This window comes from Balaenoptera physalus (genome assembly GCF_965194825.1).
Source record: "Balaenoptera physalus genome assembly, chromosome: 9".
Lineage (NCBI taxonomy): Eukaryota > Metazoa > Chordata > Mammalia > Artiodactyla > Balaenopteridae > Balaenoptera > Balaenoptera physalus.
Window position 1 is genome coordinate 75,790,177 of NC_138888.1, and position 13,601 is coordinate 75,803,777.

Genomic DNA, 13,601 nt, shown 5'->3' on the forward strand with positions numbered 1-13,601 from the left:
AAACGGTGCTACCAGTCAGTCAATCACACCCACTGCTGGGCCTATCACCTGAGAAAATGAGAATCAAAAAGTCACAGGCTGGCAATCCTGCACTCCAACAATATTTACCATAGCCAACACTTGGAAGCAATGAAAATGTCCATCAACCGAGGAATGCACAAAGAAGAAGTGGTCCACGTACACAGTGGAAAATTACTCCAATAAAAAATAAAAATTAAATTTAAATATCCAACAAAAGTAAGGAGACATCAGCTTGTGTGGGTTTCTCCGGGCACACTCCACTCTATAACCGAGAAACACCACAGGCCGCAAGGGCTTTTCCCTAGTTAACAGGGTGGGGAACATAGAAAGGCTGCCGCCCTCTGGCAGTTACCTGCAAAAGCAGTTTTAAAGCCTGTGCTAATGGTCATTTCATAGGAACAAGTACTGCAGAACTGTAAATGAAACCTGCCCTCAACATGTCTTCAGGGAGGTAATGGCCAAAACACTTCAAAATGTGACAGATACTTTAAGAGAACACTTTGAAGAACTAAGGGGTAATCACAGCTTGAAAAATAAAAAGGACATGCCTTCAAGCTCAATTTCAACGGATTATGAGGCACATGCGAATTCAACCACAAAGAGGTATCAGCTCACACTTGTCAGAATAACCATCAGCAAGAAAACTACAAACAATAAATGCTGAAGGTGTTGTGGAGAAATGCCTACCCTCAACTTCAAGTGGGACGTAAGTTGGAAAGGACCACCAATGAGAACAGAATGGAGGTGCCTTAAAAAGGTAAACATTGAGCTACCATATGATCCAGCAGGCCCACTCCTCCACCTATAATCTAAGAAGAGAGAATTGGAAAGACACAGGCAGGCAAATCTGCATTGCACAGTATTACAATAGCCAAGATATGGAAGTAAACAGAAGTCTACCAACAGATGGGAGGACAAAGAAGAACTCCTCCATGTACAACTGGAATATTCGCTAGTGAAAAAAATGAAACAATGCCATTTGCAGCACCGTAGATGAGTCTAGACGTAATCACGCCACCTGTAGTAAGTGAGAAAGCAAAAGCCACATATCCTATCATATCACTTTTAGGAGTTACTTAAAAATTGATACCAATGAAGATATTTCCACAGAGAAAGGCAATCACAGATTCATTAAAAAACTTATGGTTCACCAAATAGAAAGGGATGAGGATTGGATACATTACCATATTGGGGTTAACAGAGATATACAAACCATGTGAAATATATAACCAGGAAAGACGTACGGAAGACCAGGAGAAGACTACTCAACATTGTGTCATAACCTACATGGGAAAAGGATGCGAGGAAGAATAGATACCTGTATATGTGTGAAAGAACCACATCTTGCACACCTAGAACAAACAAACCATTGTAATCAAATTTGCTGGGATAAAAAATTAAAAGTAAATTACAAATATGGACAAGAAGTAATGAGACATAAACTTAAAGGGCTTTTTCCTGGCATTTTCCATTCTAATATACAACCTAGAACACCACTTCCATTAAGGCTCTGTTTCCCTAGTAACCAAATTTGGTAAAGGAGAAATGCTGCCACCTTGTGGCCGTTTCCTGCAAGAGCAGCTTTAAAGTCACAGCTAATGGTCACTTAACATTCACAAGGACTCAGGGCTGTAAAGGAAACTTGCCCTAAAAATTTGTGCTGAAGTAGAGAATGGACAAAAAAATTCAAAACAGGCAAATGTTTCAAGAAGAGATTATGAAGAGTTAAGTTTTACTTACACTCTTTTTAAAAAAAGGAAAATGGATAAAAGCTCAACCTCAGGGAGTGTTAGACGCATGGTAACTAATCTACAAAAAGTTTCAACTTACACCAGTCGACTGACCATCAGCAAAATGTCTACAAACAATAAATGCTGAAGGGGTTTTAGAGAACTGTGTACCCTCTACCTACTGGTGAGACATAAAGGGGTAACAGCCAATAGTGAGAACAGAAAGCAGCTGTGTTTAAAAGTAAAAATGGAGGTACCATTCAATCCAGCAGGGGCACCATTGGACCTCTCACCTGAGAAGACAAGAATCGAGAAGACACAGGCCGCAAAAGCTGCAGTGCAGCCTTATTCACAATATCCAAGACAGTGAAGCAATCAAAATGTCCAACAACAGGTAAATGGATAAAGAAGAAGTGGTCCATATACACAATGGAATATTAGCCATGGAAGACAATGAACCATTGCTCTTTGAGGCACCACAAATGAGTCTGGAGATAATCACGAAAGATGAGGTAAGTTGGAAAGCAAAAGACCTGTATTCTATGATATCACTTATAGGCGTTATCTAATAACTGACACAAATGAACATATTTCCACAGAGAAAGACACTCACAGAATTAGAAAACAAACTATGCTCATCTAAAACGAAAGGTGGGGGGAATAGATAAGTTAAGATTAGTGTTACTATATGTATACAAACTCATATTATATACATATCTCAAAAAGACCGACCATATAGCAAGGGAGGTCTGCGGAACCCTCTGTTAACATTTTACATGGGAAGAGGATCTGTACTTGAATAGATATATATAATGTACAAATGAACCAGATTGTGTTCACCTAGGACAAACAATATTCTAAGCTTTACCCCAATTAAAGAAAAATTAAAACCAAGAAGAAATAATGAGACATAAACTTATGGGGCTTTCTCCATGCACATTCCAATGTAATTTACAACCTAGGAACACGACTTCCAGAAAGGCTCTGCTGCCCTATTACCCAGATTTGGGAATGGAGAAATGCTGCCTGCTTCAGGCCACTTCCCACAACAGGAGATTTAAAACCCTTGCTAAAGGTCACTAAATATTCACCAAACTTGCAGTTTGGTAAATGACACCTGCTCTCTAAAAAAAGTCTGAGGTGAAGATCGAACAAAAAATTCAAAAGAGGGCAGCCTTCCAAGAAGACAATATCAAGAGTTATATTGTACTCCCAATTGTTTCCTTTTTTTAACAGAAAAGAAAACCGCGGAGAAAAATGATGAGTTTTACGAATTTTCAAAGACATGCAAACCCAAATTACAAAACCCTATCAGCTCACAGGAGCCAGTAGGGCCATTAGCATAAATGCTGCAAACAATAAATGCTGAAGCGATTGAGGAGAAATGTGTACCCTCGATTCTAAGGCGGACGTGCTAAGTGCCAGGAATGAAAACACAAAGAAGGTGCTTGGAAAGGGAAAAACGGTGCTACCAGTCAGTCAATCACACCCACTGCTGGGCCTATCACCTGAGAAAATGAGAATCAAAAAGTCACAGGCTGGCAATCCTGCACTCCAACAATATTTACCATAGCCAACACTTGGAAGCAATGAAAATGTCCATCAACCGAGGAATGCACAAAGAAGAAGTGGTCCACGTACACAGTGGAAAATTACTCCAATAAAAAATAAAAATTAAATTTAAATATCCAACAAAAGTAAGGAGACATCAGCTTGTGTGGGTTTCTCCGGGCACACTCCACTCTATAACCGAGAAACACCACAGGCCGCAAGGGCTTTTCCCTAGTTAACAGGGTGGGGAACATAGAAAGGCTGCCGCCCTCTGGCAGTTACCTGCAAAAGCAGTTTTAAAGCCTGTGCTAATGGTCATTTCATAGGAACAAGTACTGCAGAACTGTAAATGAAACCTGCCCTCAACATGTCTTCAGGGAGGTAATGGCCAAAACACTTCAAAATGTGACAGATACTTTAAGAGAACACTTTGAAGAACTAAGGGGTAATCACAGCTTGAAAAATAAAAAGGACATGCCTTCAAGCTCAATTTCAACGGATTATGAGGCACATGCGAATTCAACCACAAAGAGGTATCAGCTCACACTTGTCAGAATAACCATCAGCAAGAAAACTACAAACAATAAATGCTGAAGGTGTTGTGGAGAAATGCCTACCCTCAACTTCAAGTGGGACGTAAGTTGGAAAGGACCACCAATGAGAACAGAATGGAGGTGCCTTAAAAAGGTAAACATTGAGCTACCATATGATCCAGCAGGCCCACTCCTCCACCTATAATCTAAGAAGAGAGAATTGGAAAGACACAGGCAGGCAAATCTGCATTGCACAGTATTACAATAGCCAAGATATGGAAGTAAACAGAAGTCTACCAACAGATGGGAGGACAAAGAAGAACTCCTCCATGTACAACTGGAATATTCGCTAGTGAAAAAATGAAACAATGCCATTTGCAGCACCGTAGATGAGTCTAGACGTAATCACGCCACCTGTAGTAAGTGAGAAAGCAAAAGACACATATCCTATCATATCACTTTTAGGAGTTACTTAAAAATTGATACCAATGAAGATATTTCCACAGAGAAAGGCAATCACAGATTCATTAAAAAACTTATGGTGCACCAAATAGAAAGGGATGAGGATTGGATACATTACCATATTGGGGTTAACAGAGATATACAAACCATGTGAAATATATAACCAGGAAAGACGTACGGAAGACCAGGAGAAGACTACTCAACATTGTGTCATAACCTACATGGGAAAAGGATGCGAGGAAGAATAGATACCTGTATATGTGTGAAAGAACCACATCTTGCACACCTAGAACAAACAAACCATTGTAATCAAATTTGCTGGGATAAAAAATTAAAAGTAAATTACAAATATGGACAAGAAGTAATGAGACATAAACTTAAAGGGCTTTTTCCTGGCATTTTCCATTCTAATATACAACCTAGAACACCACTTCCATTAAGGCTCTGTTTCCCTAGTAACCAAATTTGGTAAAGGAGAAATGCTGCCACCTTGTGGCCGTTTCCTGCAAGAGCAGCTTTAAAGTCACAGCTAATGGTCACTTAACATTCACAAGGACTCAGGGCTGTAAAGGAAACTTCCCCTAAAAATTTGTGCTGAAGTAGAGAATGGACAAAAAAATTCAAAACAGGCAAATGTTTCAAGAAGAGATAATGAAGAGTTAAGTTTTACTTACACTCTTTTTAAAAAAAGGAAAATGGATAAAAGCTCAACCTCAGGGAGTGTTAGACGCATGGTAACTAATCTACAAAAAGTTTCAACTTACACCAGTCGACTGACCATCAGCAAAATGTCTACAAACAATAAATGCTGAAGGGGTTTTAGAGAACTGTGTACCCTCTACCTGCTGGTGAGACATAAAGGGGTAACAGCCAATAGTGAGAACAGAAAGCAGCTGTGTTTAAAAGTAAAAATGGAGGTACCATTCAATCCAGCAGGGGCACCATTGGACCTCTCACCTGAGAAGACAAGAATCGAGAAGACACAGGCCGCAAAAGCTGCAGTGCAGCCTTATTCACAATATCCAAGACAGTGAAGCAATCAAAATGTCCAACAACAGGTAAATGGATAAAGAAGAAGTGGTCCATATACACAATGGAATATTAGCCATGGAAGACAATGAACCATTGCTCTTTGAGGCACCACAAATGAGTCTGGAGATAATCACGAAAGATGAGGTAAGTTGGAAAGCAAAAGACCTGTATTCTATGATATCACTTATAGGCGTTATCTAATAACTGACACAAATGAACATATTTCCGCAGAGAAAGACACTCACAGAATTAGAAAACAAACTATGCTCATCTAAAACGAAAGGTGGGGGGAATAGATAAGTTAAGATTAGTGTTACTATATGTATACAAACTCATATTATATACATATCTCAAAAAGACCGACCATATAGCAAGGGAGGTCTGCGGAACCCTCTGTTAACATTTTACATGGGAAGAGGATCTGTACTTGAATAGATATATATAATGTACAAATGAACCAGATCGTGTTCACCTAGGACAAACAATATTCTAAGCTTTACCCCAATTAAAGAAAAATTAAAACCAAGAAGAAATAATGAGACATAAACTTATGGGGCTTTCTCCATGCACATTCCAATGTAATTTACAACCTAGGAACACGACTTCCAGAAAGGCTCTGCTGCCCTATTACCCAGATTTGGGAATGGAGAAATGCTGCCTGCTTCAGGCCACTTCCCACAACAGGAGATTTAAAACCCTTGCTAAAGGTCACTAAATATTCACCAAACTTGCAGTTTGGTAAATGACACCTGCTCTCTAAAAAAAGTCTGAGGTGAAGATCGACCAAAAAATTCAAAAGAGGGCAGCCTTCCAAGAAGACAATATCAAGAGTTATATTGTACTCCCAATTGTTTCCTTTTTTTAACAGAAAAGAAAACCGCGGAGAAAAATGATGAGTTTTACGAATTTTCAAAGACATGCAAACCCAAATTACAAAACCCTATCAGCTCACAGGAGCCAGTAGGGCCATTAGCATAAATGCTGCAAACAATAAATGCTGAAGCGATTGAGGAGAAATGTGTACCCTCGATTCTAAGGGGGACGTGCTAAGTGCCACGAATGAAAACACAAAGAAGGTGCTTGGAAAGGGAAAAACGGTGCTACCAGTCAGTCAATCACACCCACTGCTGGGCCTATCACCTGAGAAAATGAGAATCAAAAAGTCACAGGCTGGCAATCCTGCACTCCAACAATATTTACCATAGCCAACACTTGGAAGCAATGAAAATGTCCATCAACCGAGGAATGCACAAAGAAGAAGTGGTCCACGTACACAGTGGAAAATTACTCCAATAAAAAATAAAAATTAAATTAAAAAATCCAACAAAAGTAAGGAGACATCAGCTTGTGTGGGTTTGTCCGGGCACACTCCACTCTAATTTATAACCGAGAAACACCACAGGCCGCAAGGGCTTTTCCCTAGTTACCAGGGTGGGGAACATAGAAAGGCTGCCGCCCTCTGGCAGTTACCTGCAAAGGCAGTTTTAAAGTCTGTGCTAATGGTCATTTCATAGGAACAAGTACTGCAGAACTGTAAATGAAACCTGCCCTCAAAATGTCTTCAGGGAGGTAATGGCCAAAACAGTTCAAAATGTGGCACATACTTTAAGAGAACACTCTGAAGAACTAATGGGTAATCACAGCTTGAAAAATAAAAAGAACATGCCTTCAAGCTCAATTTCAACGGATTATGAGGCACATGCGAATTCAACCACAAAGAGGTATCAGCTCACACTTGTCAGAATAACCATCAGCAAGAAAACTACAAACAATAAATGCTGAAGGTGTTGTGGAGAAATGCATACCCTCAACTTCAAGTGGGACGTAAGTTGGAAAGGACCACCAATGAGAACAGAATGGAGGTGCCTTAAAAAGGTAAACATTGAGCTACCATATGATCCAGCAGGCCCACTCCTCCACCTATAATCTAAGAAGAGAGAATTGGAAAGACACAGGCAGGCAAATCTGCATTGCACAGTATTACAATAGCCAAGATATGGAAGTAAACAGAAGTCTACCAACAGATGGGAGGACAAAGAAGAACTCCTCCATGTACAACTGGAATATTCGCTAGTGAAAAAAATGAAACAATGCCATTTGCAGCACCGTAGATGAGTCTAGACGTAATCACGCCACCTGTAGTAAGTGAGAAAGCAAAAGCCACATATCCTATCATATTACTTTTAGGAGTTACTTAAAAATTGATACCAATGAAGATATTTCCACAGAGAAAGGCAATCACAGATTCATTAAAAAACTTATGGTTCACCAAATAGAAAGGGATGAGGATTGGATACATTACCATATTGGGGTTAACAGAGATATACAAACCATGTGAAATATATAACCAGGAAAGACGTACGGAAGACCAGGAGAAGACTACTCAACATTGTGTCATAACCTACATGGGAAAAGGATGCGAGGAAGAATAGATACCTGTATATGTGTGAAAGAACCACATCTTGCACACCTAGAACAAACAAACCATTGTAATCAAATTTGCTGGGATAAAAAATTAAAAGTAAATTACAAATATGAACAAGAAGTAATGAGACATAAACTTAAAGGGCTTTTTCCTGGCATTTTCCATTCTAATATACAACCTAGAACACCACTTCCATTAAGGCTCTGTTTCCCTAGTAACCAAATTTGGTAAAGGAGAAATGCTGCCACCTTGTGGCCGTTTCCTGCAAGAGCAGCTTTAAAGTCACAGCTAATGGTCACTTAACATTCACAAGGACTCAGGGCTGTAAAGGAAACTTCCCCTAAAAATTTGTGCTGAAGTAGAGAATGGACAAAAAAATTCAAAACAGGCAAATGTTTCAAGAAGAGATTATGAAGAGTTAAGTTTTACTTACACTCTTTTTAAAAAAAGGAAAATGGATAAAAGCTCAACCTCAGGGAGTGTTAGACGCATGGTAACTAATCTACAAAAAGTTTCAACTTACACCAGTCGACTGACCATCAGCAAAATGTCTACAAACAATAAATGCTGAAGGGGTTTTAGAGAACTGTGTACCCTCTACCTGCTGGTGAGACATAAAGGGGTAACAGCCAATAGTGAGAACAGAAAGCAGCTGTGTTTAAAAGTAAAAATGGAGGTACCATTCAATCCAGCAGGGGCACCATTGGACCTCTCACCTGAGAAGACAAGAATCGAGAAGACACAGGCCGCAAAAGCTGCAGTGCAGCCTTATTCACAATATCCAAGACAGTGAAGCAATCAAAATGTCCAACAACAGGTAAATGGATAAAGAAGAAGTGGTCCATATACACAATGGAATATTAGCCATGGAAGACAATGAACCATTGCTCTTTGAGGCACCACAAATGAGTCTGGAGATAATCACGAAAGATGAGGTAAGTTGGAAAGCAAAAGACCTGTATTCTATGATATCACTTATAGGCGTTATCTAATAACTGACACAAATGAACATATTTCCGCAGAGAAAGACACTCACAGAATTAGAAAACAAACTATGCTCATCTAAAACGAAAGGTGGGGGGAATAGATAAGTTAAGATTAGTGTTACTATATGTATACAAACTCATATTATATACATATCTCAAAAAGACCGACCATATAGCAAGGGAGGTCTGCGGAACCCTCTGTTAACATTTTACATGGGAAGAGGATCTGTACTTGAATAGATATATATAATGTACAAATGAACCAGATTGTGTTCACCTAGGACAAACAATATTCTAAGCTTTACCCCAATTAAAAAAAAATTAAAACCAAGAAGAAATAATGAGACATAAACTTATGGGGCTTTCTCCATGCACATTCCAATGTAATTTACAACCTAGGAACACGACTTCCAGAAAGGCTCTGCTGCCCTATTACCCAGATTTGGGAATGGAGAAATGCTGCCTGCTTCAGGCCACTTCCCACAACAGGAGATTTAAAACCCTTGCTAAAGGTCACTAAATATTCACCAAACTTGCAGTTTGGTAAATGACACCTGCTCTCTAAAAAAAGTCTGAGGTGAAGATCGAACAAAAAATTCAAAAGAGGGCAGCCTTCCAAGAAGACAATATCAAGAGTTATATTGTACTCCCAATTGTTTCCTTTTTTTAACAGAAAAGAAAACCGCGGAGAAAAATGATGAGTTTTACGAATTTTCAAAGACATGCAAACCCAAATTACAAAACCCTATCAGCTCACAGGAGCCAGTAGGGCCATTAGCATAAATGCTGCAAACAATAAATGCTGAAGCGATTGAGGAGAAATGTGTACCCTCGATTCTAAGGCGGACGTGCTAAGTGCCAGGAATGAAAACACAAAGAAGGTGCTTGGAAAGGGAAAAACGGTGCTACCAGTCAGTCAATCACACCCACTGCTGGGCCTATCACCTGAGAAAATGAGAATCAAAAAGTTACAGGCTGGCAATCCTGCTCTCCAACAATATTTACCATAGCCAACACTTGGAAGCAATGAAAATGTCCATCAACCGAGGAATGCACAAAGAAGAAGTGGTCCACGTACACAGTGGAAAATTACTCCAATAAAAAATAAAAATTAAATTTAAATATCCAACAAAAGTAAGGAGACATCAGCTTGTGTGGGTTTCTCCGGGCACACTCCACTCTATAACCGAGAAACACCACAGGCCGCAAGGGCTTTTCCCTAGTTAACAGGGTGGGGAACATAGAAAGGCTGCCGCCCTCTGGCAGTTACCTGCAAAAGCAGTTTTAAAGCCTGTGCTAATGGTCATTTCATAGGAACAAGTACTGCAGAACTGTAAATGAAACCTGCCCTCAACATGTCTTCAGGGAGGTAATGGCCAAAACACTTCAAAATGTGACAGATACTTTAAGAGAACACTTTGAAGAACTAAGGGGTAATCACAGCTTGAAAAATAAAAAGGACATGCCTTCAAGCTCAATTTCAACGGATTATGAGGCACATGCGAATTCAACCACAAAGAGGTATCAGCTCACACTTGTCAGAATAACCATCAGCAAGAAAACTACAAACAATAAATGCTGAAGGTGTTGTGGAGAAATGCCTACCCTCAACTTCAAGTGGGACGTAAGTTGGAAAGGACCACCAATGAGAACAGAATGGAGGTGCCTTAAAAAGGTAAACATTGAGCTACCATATGATCCAGCAGGCCCACTCCTCCACCTATAATCTAAGAAGAGAGAATTGGAAAGACACAGGCAGGCAAATCTGCATTGCACAGTATTACAATAGCCAAGATATGGAAGTAAACAGAAGTCTACCAACAGATGGGAGGACAAAGAAGAACTCCTCCATGTACAACTGGAATATTCGCTAGTGAAAAAAATGAAACAATGCCATTTGCAGCACCGTAGATGAGTCTAGACGTAATCACGCCACCTGTAGTAAGTGAGAAAGCAAAAGCCACATATCCTATCATATCACTTTTAGGAGTTACTTAAAAATTGATACCAATGAAGATATTTCCACAGAGAAAGGCAATCACAGATTCATTAAAAAACTTATGGTTCACCAAATAGAAAGGGATGAGGATTGGATACATTACCATATTGGGGTTAACAGAGATATACAAACCATGTGAAATATATAACCAGGAAAGACGTACGGAAGACCAGGAGAAGACTACTCAACATTGTGTCATAACCTACATGGGAAAAGGATGCGAGGAAGAATAGATACCTGTATATGTGTGAAAGAACCACATCTTGCACACCTAGAACAAACAAACCATTGTAATCAAATTTGCTGGGATAAAAAATTAAAAGTAAATTACAAATATGAACAAGAAGTAATGAGACATAAACTTAAAGGGCTTTTTCCTGGCATTTTCCATTCTAATATACAACCTAGAACACCACTTCCATTAAGGCTCTGTTTCCCTAGTAACCAAATTTGGTAAAGGAGAAATGCTGCCACCTTGTGGCCGTTTCCTGCAAGAGCAGCTTTAAAGTCACAGCTAATGGTCACTTAACATTCACAAGGACTCAGGGCTGTAAAGAAAACTTGCCCTAAAAATTTGTGCTGAAGTAGAGAATGGACAAAAAAATTCAAAACAGGCAAATGTTTCAAGAAGAGATTATGAAGAGTTAAGTTTTACTTACACTCTTTTTAAAAAAAGGAAAATGGATAAAAGCTCAACCTCAGGGAGTGTTAGACGCATGGTAACTAATCTACAAATGTTTCAACTTACACCAGTCGACTGACCATCAGCAAAATGTCTACAAACAATAAATGCTGAAGGGGTTTTAGAGAACTGTGTACCCTCTACCTGCTGGTGAGACATAAAGGGGTAACAGCCAATAGTGAGAACAGAAAGCAGCTGTGTTTAAAAGTAAAAATGGAGGTACCATTCAATCCAGCAGGGGCACCATTGGACCTCTCACCTGAGAAGACAAGAATCGAGAAGACACAGGCCGCAAAAGCTGCAGTGCAGCCTTATTCACAATATCCAAGACAGTGAAGCAATCAAAATGTCCAACAACAGGTAAATGGATAAAGAAGAAGTGGTCCATATACACAATGGAATATTAGCCATGGAAGACAATGAACCATTTCTCTTTGAGGCACCACAAATGAGTCTGGAGATAATCACGAAAGATGAGGTAAGTTGGAAAGCAAAAGACCTGTATTCTATGATATCACTTATAGGCGTTATCTAATAACTGACACAAATGAACATATTTCCGCAGAGAAAGACACTCACAGAATTAGAAAACAAACTATGCTCATCTAAAACGAAAGGTGGGGGGAATAGATAAGTTAAGATTAGTGTTACTATATGTATACAAACTCATATTATATACATATCTCAAAAAGACCGACCATATAGCAAGGGAGGTCTGCGGAACCCTCTGTTAACATTTTACATGGGAAGAGGATCTGTACTTGAATAGATATATATATAATGTACAAATGAACCAGATTGTGTTCACCTAGGACAAACAATATTCTAAGCTTTACCCCAATTAAAAAAAAATTAAAACCAAGAAGAAATAATGAGACATAAACTTATGGGGCTTTCTCCATGCACATTCCAATGTAATTTACAACCTAGGAACACGACTTCCAGAAAGGCTCTGCTGCCCTATTACCCAGATTTGGGAATGGAGAAATGCTGCCTGCTTCAGGCCACTTCCCACAACAGGAGATTTAAAACCCTTGCTAAAGGTCACTAAATATTCACCAAACTTGCAGTTTGGTAAATGACACCTGCTCTCTAAAAAAAGTCTGAGGTGAAGATCGACCAAAAAATTCAAAAGAGGGCAGCCTTCCAAGAAGACAATATCAAGAGTTATATTGTACTCCCAATTGTTTCCTTTTTTTAACAGAAAAGAAAACCGCGGAGAAAAATGATGAGTTTTACGAATTTTCAAAGACATGCAAACCCAAATTACAAAACCCTATCAGCTCACAGGAGCCAGTAGGGCCATTAGCATAAATGCTGCAAACAATAAATGCTGAAGCGATTGAGGAGAAATGTGTACCCTCGATTCTAAGGCGGACGTGCTAAGTGCCAGGAATGAAAACACAAAGAAGGTGCTTGGAAAGGGAAAAACGGTGCTACCAGTCAGTCAATCACACCCACTGCTGGGCCTATCACCTGAGAAAATGAGAATCAAAAAGTCACAGGCTGGCAATCCTGCACTCCAACAATATTTACCATAGCCAACACTTGGAAGCAATGAAAATGTCCATCAACCGAGGAATGCACAAAGAAGAAGTGGTCCACGTACACAGTGGAAAATTACTCCAATAAAAAATAAAAATTAAATTTAAATATCCAACAAAAGTAAGGAGACATCAGCTTGTGTGGGTTTCTCCGGGCACACTCCACTCTATAACCGAGAAACACCACAGGCCGCAAGGGCTTTTCCCTAGTTAACAGGGTGGGGAACATAGAAAGGCTGCCGCCCTCTGGCAGTTACCTGCAAAAGCAGTTTTAAAGCCTGTGCTAATGGTCATTTCATAGGAACAAGTACTGCAGAACTGTAAATGAAACCTGCCCTCAACATGTCTTCAGGGAGGTAATGGCCAAAACACTTCAAAATGTGACAGATACTTTAAGAGAACACTTTGAAGAACTAAGGGGTAATCACAGCTTGAAAAATAAAAAGGACATGCCTTCAAGCTCAATTTCAACGGATTATGAGGCACATGCGAATTCAACCACAAAGAGGTATCAGCTCACACTTGTCAGAATAACCATCAGCAAGAAAACTACAAACAATAAATGCTGAAGGTGTTGTGGAGAAATGCCTACCCTCAACTTCAAGTGGGACGTAAGTTGGAAAGGACCACCAATGA